The sequence below is a fragment of the Entelurus aequoreus genome, linkage group LG05 (assembly GCF_033978785.1).
Source record: "Entelurus aequoreus isolate RoL-2023_Sb linkage group LG05, RoL_Eaeq_v1.1, whole genome shotgun sequence".
In the NCBI taxonomy this organism is placed as follows: Eukaryota; Metazoa; Chordata; class Actinopteri; order Syngnathiformes; family Syngnathidae; genus Entelurus; species Entelurus aequoreus.
In genome coordinates, this window is record NC_084735.1 from 11,002,176 (window position 1) to 11,018,230 (window position 16,055).

Genomic DNA, 16,055 nt, shown 5'->3' on the forward strand with positions numbered 1-16,055 from the left:
ACATATGACCACAGAATGTTTGGACAAGATGTGGAATATAAACATAAGACCACAGAATGTTTGGACAAGATGTGGAATACAAACATAAGACCACAGAATGTTTGGACAAGATGTGGAATACAAACATATGACCACAGAATGTTTGGACAAGATGTGGAATATAAACATATGACCACAGAATGTTTGGACAAGATGTGGAATATAAACATATGACCACAGAATGTTTGGACAAGATGTGGAATATAAACATAAGACCACAGAATGTTTGGACAAGATGTGGAATATAAACATATGACCACAGAATGTTTGGACAAGATGTGGAATATAAACATAAGACCACAGAATGTTTGGACAAGATGTGGAATATAAACATAAGACCACAGAATGTTTGGACAAGATGTGGAATACAAACATATGACCACAGAATGTTTGGACAAGATGTGGAATATAAACATATGACCACAGAATGTTTGGACAAGATGTGGAATATAAACATATGACCACAGAATGTTTGGACAAGATGTGGAATATAAACATATGACCACAGAATGTTTGGACAAGATGTGGAATATAAACATATGACCACAGAATGTTTGGACAAGATGTGGAATATAAACATATGACCACAGAATGTTTGGACAAGATGTGGAATATAAACATATGACCACAGAATGTTTGGACAAGATGTGGAATATAAACATAAGACCACAGAATGTTTGGACAAGATGTGGAATATAAACATATGACCACAGAATGTTCTGGATTGAACTGACTTAAAAGTATGACTTTGATCAAATATACATGAATACTTGAAGTATTTCAACCACACACTCAGACTCACATAACACATCTACAACAATACTCCTTTAGCGCTGTTAATTGGTTCCGGGCGTGATTGTGGTAAATGACAGTTCCACCAGTTGGAATGATGAATTAAAAAGGAGATATTTGTGCAAATAGATGATTAAAAAAGATTCACAATGTTCTAATGAGAGAATTACCTCAACTTGGTTCTGTGACGGAGTTATTTAGTAGAGAATATTTACTGTACTGTTACTGTACTGTTACTGTACTGTTACATGAATCTTACATTCAGTGGTCCAGAGAAGACTATGTAGGCGAGCTCTGATCCTGAATGTCTTGAATATTTCATTAGGTTTAGTGTATTTAATGTTGTCATTATGGTGGTACTTAATGAATACTTAGGTCTACTACACTACTGTATTTAATGTTGTCATTATGGTGGTACTTAATGAATACTTAGGTCTACTACACTACTGTATTTAATGTTGTCATTATGGTGGTACTTAATGAATACTTAGGTCTACTACACTACTGCATTTAATGTTGTCATTGAGGTGGTACTTAATGCATACTTAGGTCTACTACACTACTGCATTTAATGTTGTCATGATGGTGGTACTTAATGAATACTTAGGTCTACTACACTACTGTATTTAATGTTGTCATCATGGTGGTACTTAATGAATACTTAGGTCTACTACACTACTGTATTTAATGTTGTCATTATGGTGGTACTTGATGAATACTTAGGTCTACTACACTACTGTATTTAATGTTGTCATTATGGTGGTACTTAATGAATACTTAGGTCTACTACACTACTGTATTTTAACATTGTTATTATGGTGGTACTTAATGAATACTTAGGTCTACTACACTACTGTATTTAATGTTGTCATTATGGTGGTACTTAATGAATACTTAGGTCTACTACACTACTGTATTTAATGTTGTCATTATGGTGGTACTTAATGAATACTTAGGTCTACTACACTACTGTATTTAATGTTGTCATCATGGTGGTACTTAATGAATACTTAGGTCTACTGCACTACTGTATTTAATGTTGTCATCATGGTGGTACTTAATGAATACTTAGGTCTACTACACTACTGTATTTAATGTTGTCATTATGGTGGTACTTAATGAATACTTAGGTCTACTACACTACTGTATTTAATGTTGTCATTATGGTGGTACTTGATGAATACTTAGGTCTACTACACTACTGTATTTAATGTTGTCATCATGGTGGTACTTAATGAATACTTAGGTTTACTACACTACTGTATTTAATGTTGTCATGATGGTGGAAAAATGAATACTTAGGTCTACTACACTACTGTATTTAATGTTGTCATGATGGTGGTACTTAATGAATACTTAGGTCTACTACACTACTGTATTTAATGTTGTCATTATGGTGGTACTTAATGAATACTTAGGTCTACTACACTACTGTATTTAATGTTGTCATTATGGTGGTACTTAATGAATACTTAGGTCTACTACACTACTGTATTTTAATGTTCTGGACCCTAACTTGACCTGGTTCTACAGAGTCTTTCCTCACCACCATGCAGGTGGGAAACAGGACCAGGACACAGCATGCAGACACCAGAGAGAGGAACTACAGCTCGGCAGCAGAGCAGTGACTCAGAACTGTACCTGTACCAGAACTGTACCCTGTACCAGAACTGTACCCTGTACCAGAAGTGTACCTGTACCAGAAGTGTACCTGTACCAGAACTGTACCCTGTACCAGAAGTGAACCACTGCTCAGCCTGCCTTCCTTCCTTGCTTCCTTCCTTCCTTCCTTCCTTCCCTCCTTCCTTCCTTCCTTCCTTCCTTCCTTCCTTCCTTCTCTCCTTCCTTCCTTTTCTTCTTCCTTCCCTCCTTCCTTCCATCCTTCCTTCTCTCCTTCCTTCCTTCCCTCCTTCTCTCTTTCCTTCCATCCTTCCTTCTCTCCTTCCTTCCATCCTTCCTTCTCTCCTTCCTTCCCTCCTTTATTCCTTCGTTCCTTCCCTCCTTCCTTCCCTCCTTCACTCCTTCCTCCTTTCCTTCCCTCCTTCCTTCCCTCCTTCCTTCCCTCCACAGGTCGTCAACACTCCCCGTCGTCAGTGTGTGGAATATCAATCACATTTACAGTGTATGAATCCTAGCTAGTGTGCGGACTGTGAATGAAGTGCGGACTATGAATCGTGTGTAGTGTGCGGACTATGAATGAAGTGCGGACTATGAATCGTGTGTAGTGTGCGGACTGTGAATGAAGTGCGGACTATGAATGAAGTGCGGACTATGAAGAAGTGCGGACTATGTAGTGTGAAGGCGGATGTTGAAGGAGGAGAAGTCATGTACTCACGTGTCATGGCGGCAGTATGAATCCAACAAGTTAGTTGCCTGCCTGGTGGGTGACTCTGCTCCTCATTTAGTGACAGCACCACCAATCACCAAGTTAGTTGCCTGGTGGGTGACTGTGCTCCTCAATGACACCACCACCAATCACCAAGCACATTACCTCCTTCCTCCCTTACCTCCTTCCTCCCTTGCCTCCTCCCTCCTTCCTCCCTGCTCGCCGCCTGCAATGAGGCGAGGGAGGGGGCGGGGCCAGTGTGGGGGCGGGGCCAGTGTTCACATTAAAATGCATGGCGGGTAATGTAGAGTGTAGGGGGGGGGAGGGGGATCACATTAAAATGCATGGCGGGTAATGTAGAGCAGGGGGGGAGGGAGGGGAGGAGGAGGGGGGATTAAACATTTCAGCACAATAAAGGGGAGGGGGAGGGGAGGAGGGGGGAGGGGGGTACCAGTTGTCACAAGATTGCAGCAAACTTCTTTTTTTTCTCTCTCTCCTTCTTCTTCTTCTCTTTCTTCTTCTTCTCCTTCTCCTTCTTCTTCTCTTTCTTCTTCTTCTCCTTCTTCTCTTTCTTCTTCTTCTCCTTCTTCTTCTCTTTCTTCTTCTTTTCCTTCTCTTCCTTCTTCTTCTCCTTCTTCTTCTTTCTTCTTCTTTTTCTTCTTCTTCTTCTCTGTCTTCTTCTTCTCCTTCTTCTTCTCTTTCTTCTTCTTGTTCTTCTTTTTCTTCTTCTTCTCTTTCTCCTTCTTATTCTCCTTCTTCTTCTTCTTCTCCTTCTTCTACTTCTTCGTTTTCTTCTTAATTCTCCTTCTTATTCTTTTTTTCTCCTTCTTCTCTTTCTTCTTCTCTTCTTCTTCTTCTTCTTTTCCTTGTTTTCCTTCTTCTTCATTTTCTTCTTCTTCTTTTTGTTATTCTCCTTCTTCTCCTTCTTCTTTTTGTTCTTCTTTTTCTTCTTCTTCTTCTCCTTTTTCTTTTTCTTCTTATTTTTCTTTTTCTTCTTCTTCTTCTTCTTCAGCTTCTTCTTCAGCAACCTGAGGGTTCCTGGTTCGATCCCCAGTTTCCACCAACCTGGTCACGTCCGTTGTGTCCTTGGGCAAGACACTTCACCCTTGCTCCTGATGGGTGCTGGTTAGGGCCTTGCATGGCAGCTCCCACCATCAGTGTGTGAATGTGTGTGTGTGTGTGTGTGTGTGTGTGTGTGTGTGTGTGTGTGTGTGTGTGTGTGTGTGTGTGTGTGTGTGTGTGTGTGTGTGTGAGTGTGTGTGTGAATGTGTGTGTGAATGTGTTTGATAATGTGTGTGTGAATGGGTGAATGTGTGTGTGAATGTGTGTGTGAGTGTGTGTGTGAATGTGTGTGTGAATGTGTGTGTGAGTGTGTGTGTGAATGTGTGTGTGAATGTGTGTGTGAATGGGTGTGTGAATGTGTGTGTGAATGTGTGTGTGAATGTGTTTGATAATGTGTGTGTGAATGGGTGAATGGGTGTGTGAATGTGTGTGTGAGTGTGTGTGTGAATGTGTGTGTGAATGTGTGTGTGAGTGTGTGTGTGAATGTGTGTGTGAATGTGTGTGTGAATGGGTGTGTGAATGTGTGTGTGAATGGGTGTGTGAATTTGTGTGTGAATGTGTGTGTGAATGGGTGTGTGAATGTGTGTGTGAATGGGTGTGTGAATTTGTGTGTGAATGTGTGTGTGAATGGGTGTGTGAATTTGTGTGTGAATGTGTGTGTGAATGGGTGTGTGAATGGGTGAATGTGGAAATAGTGTCAAAGCGCTTTGAGATCCTTAAAAAAGGTAGCAAAGCGCTATACAAGTATAACCCATTTACCATTTATTTCCTTTCCTTCTTCTTCTCCTTCTTCTCCTTCTCCTTTTTTCTTCTTCTTTTTCTTCTTCTTCTCCTTCTTTTTCTTCTTTTTCTTCTTCTTCTTCTTCTTCTTCTTCTTCTCCTCCTCCCCCTTTTTCTCCTTCTTCTTCTTTTCCTTCTTCTCCTTCTTCTTGTTATTTTTCTTCTTCTTCTCTTCCTCCTCCTCTTTCTTCTTCTTCTTTTTCTTTTTTGTTTTCTTGTCCTTCTTCTTTCTCTTCTTATTTTTCTTCTTCTTCTTTTTCTTTTTCTTCTTTTTCTTTTTCTTCTTTTTCTCCTTCTTCTTCTCCTTCTTCTCCTTCTTCTCCTTATTCTTCTTTTCCTTCTTCTTTTTCTTCTCATTCTTCTTTTTCTCATTTTTCTCCTTCTTCTCCTTCTTCTCCTTCTTCTTTTTCTTTTCCTTCTTCTTTTCCTTCTTCTTTTTCTGCATCTTCTTCTCCTTCTTCTTTTTCGTCTCCTTCTTCTTCTCGTTTTTCTTCTCCTCCTCCTTCTTCTATTTCTTCTTCTTCTTCTATTTCTTCTTCTTTTTCTTCGTTTTTTCTTCTTCTTTTTCTTCTTCTTTTTCTTCTTCTTTTTCTCCTTCTTCTCTTTCTTCTTTTTCTTCTCCTTCTAATTTTTCTTCTCCTTCATCTTCTCCTTCTTCTTCTTCTCCTTCTTCTTCTTCTTCTCCTTCTTCTTCTCCTTCTTCTTCTTCTATTTCTTTTTCTCCTTCTTCTTCTTTTTCTTATTCTTCTTTTTCTTTTTCTTATTTTTCTCCTTCTTCTTCTTCTCCTTCTTCTCCTTCTTCTCCTCCTTCTTCTTCTTCTTCTCCTTCTTCTTTTTCTTCTCCTTCTTCTTTTTCTCATTCTTGTCCTTCTTCTCCTTCTTCTCCTTCTTCTCCTTCTTCTCCTTCTTCTTTTTCTTGTCCTTCTTCTTTTTCTTCTTCTTTTTCTCCATCTTCTTCTCCTTCTTCTTTTTCTTCTCCTTCTTCTTCTCCTTTTTCTTTTCCTCCTTCTTCTTCTATTTCTTCTTCTTCTATTACTTCTTCTTTTTCCTCGTCTTTTTCTTCTTCTTTTTCTCCTTCTTCTCTTTCTTCTTTTTCTTTTCCTTCTAATTTTTCTCCTCCTTCATCTTCTCCTTCTTCTTCTCCTTCTTCTTCTTCTTCTCCTTCTGCTTCTCCTCCTTCTTCTTCTTCTATTTCTTTTTCTCCTTCTTCTTCTTTGTCTTTTTCTTCTTTTTCTCCTTCTTCTTGTCCTTCTTCTCCTTCTTCTCCTCCTTCTTCTTCTCCTTCTTCTTTTTCTCCTTCTTCTTGTCCTTCTTCTCCTTCTTCTCCTCCTTCTTCTTCTCCTTCTTCTTTTCCTCCTTATTCTCCTTCTTCTCCTTCTTCTCCTTCTTTTTCTTTTCCTTCTTCTTTTTCTTCTTCTTTTTCTCCATCTTCTTCTCCTTCTTCTTTTTCTTCTCCTTCTTCTTCTCCTTCTTCTTCTCCTCCTTCTTCTTCTATTTCTTCTTCTTCTATTTCTTCTTCTTTTTCTTCGTCTTTTTCTTCTTCTTTTTCTTCTTCTTTTTCTTCTTCTTTTTCTCCTTCTTCTCCATCTTCTTTTTCTTTTCCTTCTAATGTTTCTTTTCCTGCTTCTTCTCCTTCTTCTTCTCCTCCTTCTTCTTCTATTTCTTCTTCTTCTATTTCTTCTTCTTTTTCTTCATCTTTTTCTTCTTCTTTTTCTTCTTCTTTTTCTCCTTCTTCTCCATCTTCTTTTTCTTTTCCTTCTAATGTTTCTTCTCCTTCTTCATCTCCTTCTTCTTCTCCTCCTTCTTCTTCTTCTATTTCTTTTTCTCCTTCTTCTCCTTCTTCTCCTTCTTCTTCTTCTTTTTGTTGTCCTTCTCTTGTTCTCTTCTTTTTGTTCTTCTTCTTTTTCTCTTCTTCTTATTTTCTTCTTCTCTTCTTTTTCTTCTACTTCTTCTCTTCTACTTCTGTTCTTCTTCTCTTCTTATAGTCTTCTCTTCTTCTTCTCTTCTGCTTCAGATGTTCTTCTTCTTCTCTTCTTTTATCTTCTTTTTCCTCTTCTTCTCTTCTCTTCTTCTACTTATTCTCCTCTTTTTCTTTTTTCTTTTTTCTTCTCCTCTTCTTTTTCTTCTTCTTCTTCCTCTTCTCCTCCTTCTCTTCTTCTTTTTTCTTCTTCTCTTCTTTTTCTTCTTATTTTCTCCTTCTTTTTCTCTTCTTCTTCTTATTGTCTTTTTCTCTTCTTTTTCTTCTAATTCTTCTCTTCTTCTTTTCTTCTTCTTCTCTTCTTATCTTCTTCTTCTCTTCTGCTTCAGATTTTCTTCTTTTATTCTTTTTATTCTTCTCTTCTTCTCCTACTTTTTTATTTTCTTCTTCTTTCTCTTCTTCTCTTCTCTTCTCTTCTTCTCTCTCTACTCTACTTTTCTTCTCTCTTTTCTTCTCTTCCTTCTCCTCTTCTTTTCTTCTTCTTCTTCTTCTCATTTTCTTCTTCTTCTTTTCTTCTGTCTCTTCTATTATTCTCCTCCTCTCTTATGGTCTTCTTCTTTCTCTTCTTCTTTTTCTCTTCTTCTTCTTATTGTCTTCTTCTCTTCTTTTTCTTCTACTTCTTCTCTTCTTATTCTGTTCTTCTTCTCCTATTCTTTTCTTCTTATTCTCTACTTATATTCTTCTTCTCTTCTTCTTCTCTACTGCTTCAGATGTTCTTCTTCTTCTCTTCTTTCTTCTCTTCTACTCTCTCTTCTTCTCTTCTTCTTTTCATCTTCTTCTTCTCATCTTCTTCTTTTCTTCTTTGTCTTCTCTTATTCTCCTCCTCTCTTCTTTTCTTCTTCTTTCTCATATTCTCTTCTCTTCTCTTCTTCTCTCTCTTCTTCTCTCTCTTCTTCTCTTCTTTTATTATTTTTCTTTTATTATTCTTTTCTTCTCTTATATTTTTCTCTTTTTTTCTTCTTTTCTTTTTTTCTTCTTTCTCTTCTGTTCTCCCCCTCCTCTTTTTTTCTTCTTCTTTCTCGTCTTTCTCTTCTTCTTTTCTCTTGTCTTTGGTCCTCTTCTCTTCTTTCTCTTTTCCTCTTCTTTTTACTATTTTTCTTTTCTTCTTTGGTGCATGCGTAATGGAAAAAGGGTTGAACGAGAGTTCCCGCCAGAATCCTCAAGGTGCTTTTGTTGACCAGAGAGGAGATTCTGTAGAGAAATCTTCTTCGTTGGTTGACCTTTTTGATGACCTTGGTTGCCATTTTATCCCAGGAAAGATTAGCCTCTAGAATGGAACCTAGGTAGGTGAGCTCATCTTTCCTGGTGATAACAATGTCACCCACTTTTATGGTGAAGTCAGTGACTTTCTTAAGGTTGATGTGGGACCCAAACAGGATGGATTCAGTTTTACCCAAGTGGATGGATAGCTTGTTGTCAGCGAGCCAGGTGCAAGTTCTACAGAGCTCAGCACTGAGGATTTTCTCCACCTGTGACTTGTCCTTGTCTGATACCAGCAGGGCAGAGTCATCCGCAAACAAGAACAATTCACAGTCGCATGCCGATGACATGTCGTTTATGTATATTAGGAACAGTAATACTACTTAAACCTTTAGTGTTGGACTAGTAACACAAACCCAGGTATCAACGTGCAGTATTTGTGTCTACTTAAAGGGACAGTAACACCACAAATATAAAGTACACGTGTTTGGATTTGTCCTTTTTTGTATCACTTCATGAAGTATTACTCATTGCATTACTTCATGAAGTATTACTTATTGTAATACAAAGTACAAAAGCAGTGAAGTTGTGTAAATGCTAAATAAAAAGAGAATACAACAAATCCTTTTCAACTTATATTCAATTGAATAGACTGTAAAGACAAGATATTTCATGTTCACACTGACAAACTTTCTTATTTTCTGCAAATATTAGCTCATTTGGAATTTGATGCCTGCAACATGTTTCAAAAAAAGCTGGCACAAGTGGCAAAAAAGAGTGAGAAAGTTGAGGAATGCTCATCAAAGACTTATTTGGAACATCCCACAGGTGAACAGGCTAATTGGGAACAGGTGGGTGCCATGATTGGCTATAAAAGCAGCTTCCATGAAATGCTCAGTCATTCACAAACAAGGACGGGGCGAGGGTCACCACTTTGTCAACAAATGCCTGAGCAAATTGTTTAACAACAACATTTCTCAACAAGGAATTGAGGGATTTCACCATCTACGCGCCGTAATATCATCAAAAGGTTCAGAGAATGTGGAGAAATCACTGCAGGTAAGCCATGATATTACACACCTTGGATCCCTCAGGCATCAAAAAGCCACATCAGTGTGTAAAGGATATCACCACATGGGCTCAGGAACACTTCAGAAAACCACTGTCAGTAACTACAGTCGGTCGCTACATCTGTAAGTGCAAGTTAAAACTCTACTATGCAAAGCCAAAGCCATTTATCAACAACACCCAGAAACGCTTCGCTGGGCCCGAGCTCATCAATGATGGACTGATGCAAAGTGGAAAATTGTTCTGTCCACATTTCAAATTGTTTTAGAAACTGTGGACCAAAGAGGAAAAGAACCATCCGGACTGTTCTAGGGTGAAAGTGTAAAAGGCAGCATGTGTGATGGTATGGGGGTGTATTAGTGGCCAAGACATGGGTAACTTACACATCTGTGAAGGCACCATTAATGCTGAAAGGTACATACAGCTTTTGGAGCAACATATGTTGCCATCCAAGCAACGTTACCATGGACGCCCCTGCTTATTTCAGCAAGACAATGCCAAGCCAGGTGTTACAACAGCGTGGCTTCATAGTAAAAGAGTGCGGGTACTAGACTGGCCTGCCTGTAGTCCAGACATTGAAAATGTGTGAAGGCTAAAATATGAGAAGGGAGACTGTTGAACAACTTAAGCTGTACATCAAGCAAGAATGGGAAAGAATTCCACTTCAAAAATGTGTCTCCTCAGTTCCCAAACCTTTACTGAGTGTTGTTAAAAGGAAAGGCCATGTAACACACTGGTAAAAATGCCTCTCTTGCAATGTGTTGCTGCCATTAAATTCTAACTTCACGATTATTTGCAAAAAAGAACAAAGTTTGTCAGTGTGAACATGAAATATCTTGTCTTTGCAGTCTATTCAATTGAATATAAGTTGAAAAGGATTTGTTGTATTCTCTTTTTATTTAGCATTGACACAACTTCACTGCTTTTGTACTTTGTATTACTCACTGTAACACTTCATAAAGTAATACAATGAGTATTACTTCATGAAGTCCTACTACAATAATATTGTTGATGTGTTGTTTTACACCAAGAGTGTGATGTCACCGTTTCCAGGAGATTAGAGATGAAAACAACATTGTTGGGGTCCTCCCTCCCCCACACAACAGCAATGGCTGACCAGAACACACACACACACACACACACACACACACACACACACACACACACACACACACACACACACACACACACACACACACACACTTAGCGGATGATTGACATGCAGCTTGCAAAGCTTTAATCCACTGCTTTCACAGATGGACTCAGCCTCCTCTTTGTCTAATGTCAGCAGCATGTTAGACACACACACACACACACACACACACACACACACACACACACTGTACAGCAAAGTGTACTTTTGTTGACTGGTGAGTGGGGGGGCATTGTAATCCCCTCTGTAACCACCCCCCCCCTCCCCCCCACCACCACTCACACGTGAAAGTCCACCATCTGATGGTCTGAATCCACAAGCAGGAAGTCCGTGTGAGCGCAGGAATCAGGTCCACTGAGGTCCTCTAAGGTCCACTGAGGTCCTCTGAGGTCCTCTAAGGTCCACTGAGGTCCACTGAGGTCCTCTGAGGTCCTCTGAGGTCCTCTGAGGTCGTCTGAGGTCCTCTGAGGCCAGAGTTAATCCTGACGTTGATGAGGATGAAAGATTTAAGACAGGCACACATTGATAGCAACAGTTAGCATGGTGCTAATCATCTTTGGTGCAGATCAAGCCCAGCTGATAACGGCGAGGAGCTGCCCTGCAGGAAAGAAGGCAGATGTACGAGCGAGCAGATCGCCACAAAAACAACACAGAGGAAAGTACACCCCCCCACACGGCGGGTAATCTCCCTCCAGTGTGCAGATGAACGCAACGATTAGTGATGAACCCAACGATTAGTGGTCTCCCAGAGGGAGAAGGCTTCAATGGCGGTCCCAACTTGTGGCTGGAGACACCGGGGAGTTTTCTAAAGCAAGTTCAGGATGTGAAAGTGAAACTAACCACAGGTTCTATGCTAATGTGAACATGACTGTAACCAAGGCTTCTATGCTATTGTGAAAGTAACCACCATTTCTATGCTAACGTGAAAGTGAAAGTAGCCATGCTTTTATGCTATTGTGAAAGCAACCACGGCTTCTATGCTAATGTGAAAGTAAACGTAACCACGGTTGGAATGCTGATGTGAAAGTGAAAGTAACCACGGCTTCTATGCTGATGTGAAAGTGAACGTAACCACGGTTTCTAAGTTGATGTGAAAGTAAACACACTTCTATGCTAATGTGAAAGTGAAAGTGACTATAGCTTCTATACTGATGTGAAAATTAAAGTAACCACCCTTCTATGTTAATGTGAAAGTGAAAGTAACCACACTTTTATGCTATTGTGAAAGTAAAAGTAGCCATGCTTTTATGCTATTGTGAAAGCAACCACGGCTTCTATGCTAATGTGAAAGTAAAGGTAACCACGGTTTGAATGCTGATGTGAAAGTGAAAGTAACCACGGCTTCTATGCTGATGTGAAAGTGAACGTAACCACATTTTCTAAGTTGATGTGAAAGTAAACACACTTCTATGCTAATGTGAAAGTGAAAGTAACCAGGGCTTATATGCTGATGTGAAAGTGAAAGTAACCACGGCTTCAACGCTGATGTAAAAGTGAAAGTAACCACATTGCTATGCTAATGTGAAAGTGAAAGTAACCACAGCTTATATACCGATGTGAAAGTGAAAGTAACCACTGTTCTATGTTAATATGAATGTAAAAGTAACCACACTTCTATTCTATTGTGAAAGTAAAAGTAACCACGGCTTCTATACTGATGTGAAAGTGAAAGTAACCATGCTTCTATGCTGATGTAAAAGTAAAAGTAACTACAGCTTATATGCCAATGTGAAAGTGAAAGTAACCACGCTTCTATGCTAAAGTGAAAGTGAAAGTAACCACAGCTTCTATGCCGATGTGAAAGTGAAAGTAACCACGCTTCTATGTTAATGTGAATGTAAAAGTAACCACACTTCTATTCTATTGTGAAAGTAAAAGTAACCACAGCTTCTATGCTAATGTGAAAGTGAAAGTAACCACGACTTCTATGCTGATGTGAAAGTTAAAGTAACCACAGCTTCTATGCTAATGTGAAAGTAACCACGACTTCTATGCTGATGTGAAAGTTAAAGTAACCATGCTTCTATGCTAATGTGAAAGTAAAAGTAACCACGGCTTCTATGCTAATGTGAAAGTAACCACACCTCTATGCTATTGTGAAAGTAAAAGTAACCACGGCTTATATGTTAATGTGAAAGTGAAAGTAACCACAACTTCTATGCTGATTAGAAAGTGAAAGTAACCACACTTCTATGCTAATGCGAAGGTAAAAGTAACCACGGCTTCTATGCTAATGTGAAAGTGAAAGTAACCATGGTTTCTATGCTAATGGAAAAGTGAAAGTAACCACAGCTTCTATGCTAATGTGAAAGTGCTAGTGCGGTCCGTTCCGACCAATTGTTGTATAAATTAGGACTCAGATGGGCTCAGCCTGACATCGATAAATGACATGTGACCCTTGACCCTAGCGTCTGGAGGTCATTGAGAGGTTGCCCTCCATGTTTATCAGACTGTCCCCAGGTGTCTGTGGTGCATGAATTAAACGTCTGGGCAGGGGGAGGAGGGGGGGGGGGGGTGTGTGTGGTGTGCGCCTCCTCTCGGGCTGGGACTCTGGTGAATGACATCACTAATGCAGACACACCTGTGCAGTCTAATAAGGTCAAGGTGTTTACTGACACCTGTCACTAATGCAGACACACCTGTGAAGTCTAATAAGGTCAAGGTGTTTACTGACACCTGTCACTAATGCAGACACACCTGTGCAGTCTAATAAGGTCAAGGTGTTTACTGACACCTGTCACTAATGCAGACACACCTGTGCAGTCTAATAAGGTCAAGGTGTTTACTGACACCTGTCACTAATGCAGACAAGTCCAGGTTGAAATAAGCGCAGAGTCTCTGCAGGTGTCAACAAGTCAAGTCCAGACAGTTTAAGACTTGTGTAAGAACATACTTAATCAAAAAGAAAGAGTATTTTACATCACTATGACAACAAAAGAGTATTTTACAACAATATGACAACAAAGAGTATTTTACATCAATGTGACAACAAAGAGTATTTTACATCACTATGACAACAAAGAGTATTTTACACCACTATGACAACAAAGAGTATTTTACATCAATATGACAACAAAGAGTATTTTACATCAATGTGACAACAAAGAGTATTTTACATCAATGTGACAACAAAGAGTATTTTACATCAATATGACAACAAAGAGTATTTTACATCAATGTGACAACAAAGAGTATTTTACATCACTATGACAACAAAAGAGTATTTTACAACAATATGACAACAAAGAGTATTTTACATCAATGTGACAACAAAGAGTATTTTACATCACTATGACAACAAAGAGTATTTTACACCACTATGACAACAAAGAGTATTTTACATCAATGTGACAACAAAGAGTATTTTACATCAATGTGACAACAAAGAGTATTTTACATCAATGTGACAACAAAGAGTATTTTACATCACTATGACAACAAAGAGTATTTTACATCAATGTGACAACAAAGAGTATTTTACATCACTATGACAACAAAGAGTATTTTACATCACTATGACAACAAAGAGTATTTTACATCACTATGACAACAAAGAGTATTTTACATCAATGTGACAACAAAGAGTATTTTACATCACTGTGACAACAAAGAGTATTTTACATCAATGTGACAACAAAGACATGAAGGAATAATTTTTCACATCAGAAAACATTTTCTACCTGCCTAAAGTGTGTTGGTAATTCTTCGCTCAGCTCTCAACAGAGGCAAACACTTTCCTCCCCCCCTCCAACCCCCCCTCCCCCTCCCCCCCTCCCACTTTGTCTTGTCTTTACTTTCCTGCTCTCCAAAATCCAAACAATGGATTTGATCATCTGCCCTCCAAACAAAATTGCCACGCCCACAGGAACTAGCATGTGGGCTAATTAGCGTGTGACATTCAACAGGAAGCAGATCAACAATGACAGCTGACACTTTGCAATCCAGTCAATATTTCCGCTGAATTTGCACTTTTAATCAGGAGCGTGAACCTGGATTTGTGCACTTATATTTTCCTGTGTCACTAATACTTTGACTTATGCTCTCTACACAAAGTAGAAATAGGAGTGCAGTACTACACCAGTGTACCCTGCAGGCAGGAAGTGGCATGGAAGAATATGTCCTCAAGAACAGAGCATTACTTTTAAAATCAGTCATTACTGGAACACTTCATTAGTACTTTAAAGATCAGTCATTACTGGAACACTTCATTAGTACTTTAAAGATGAGTCGTTACTGGAACACTTCATTAGTACTTTAAAGATCAGTCATTACTGGAACACTTCATTAGTACTTTAAAGATCAGTCATTACTGGAACACTTCATTAGTACTTTAAAGATCAGTCGTTACTGGAACACTTCATTAGTACTTTAAAGATCAGTCGTTACTGGAACACTTCATTAGTACTTTAAAGATCAGTCATTACTGGAACACTTCATTAGTACTTTAAAGATCAGTCGTTACTGGAACACTTCATTAGTACTTTAAAGATCCGTCATTACTGGAACACTTCATTAGTACTTTAAAGATGAGTCGTTACTGGAACACTTCATTAGTACTTTAAAGATCAGTCATTACTGGAACACTTCATTAGTACTTTAAAGATCAGTCGTTACTGGAACACTTCATTAGTACTTTAAAGATCAGTCATTACTGGAACACTTCATTAGTACTTTAAAGATCAGTCGTTACTGGAACACTTCATTAGTACTTTAAAGATCAGTCATTATTGGAACACTTCATTGGTACTTTAAAGATCAGTCATTACTGGAACACTTCATTAGTACTTTAAAGATCAGTCATTACTGGAACACTTCATTAGTACTTTAAAGATCAGTCATTACTGGAACACTTCATTAGTACTTTAAAGATCAGTCATTACTGGAACACTTCATTGGTACTTTAAAGATCAGTCATTACTGGAACACTTCATTAGTACTTTAAAGATCAGTCATTACTGGAACACTTCATTAGTACTTTAAAGATCAGTCGTTACTGGAACACTTCATTAGTACTTTAAAGATCAGTCGTTACTGGAACACTTCATTAGTACTTTAAAGATCAGTCGTTACTGGAACACTTCATTAGTACTTTAAAGATCAGTCATTACTGGAACACTTCATTAGTACTTTAAAGATCAGTCGTTACTGGAACACTTCATTAGTACTTTAAAGATCAGTCATTACTGGAACACTTCATTGGTACTTTAAAGATCAGTCATTACTGGAACACTTCATTGGTACTTTAAAGATCAGTCATTACTGGAACACTTCATTAGTACTTTAAAGATCAGTCATTACTGGAACACTTCATTAGTACTTTAAAGATCAGTCATTACTGGAACACTTCATTAGTACTTTAAAGATCAGTCATTACTGGAACACTTCATTAGTACTTTAAAGATCAGTCTTTACTGGAACACTTCATTAGTACTTTAAAGATCAGTCAAGAACACTTCATTAGTACTTTAAAGATCAGTCATTACTGGAACACTTTATTAGTACTTTAAAGATCAGTCATTACTGGAACACTTCATTGGTATACCAGAAACAATGACTTTGTAACTTTAAGCACAGCTGATGAGTAATCTAGTCCATTTCTAGTTCAAACCTTGTTGATCCCAGTGAAACAGTTTGTGGTCAGGCTGACCAAACACCAG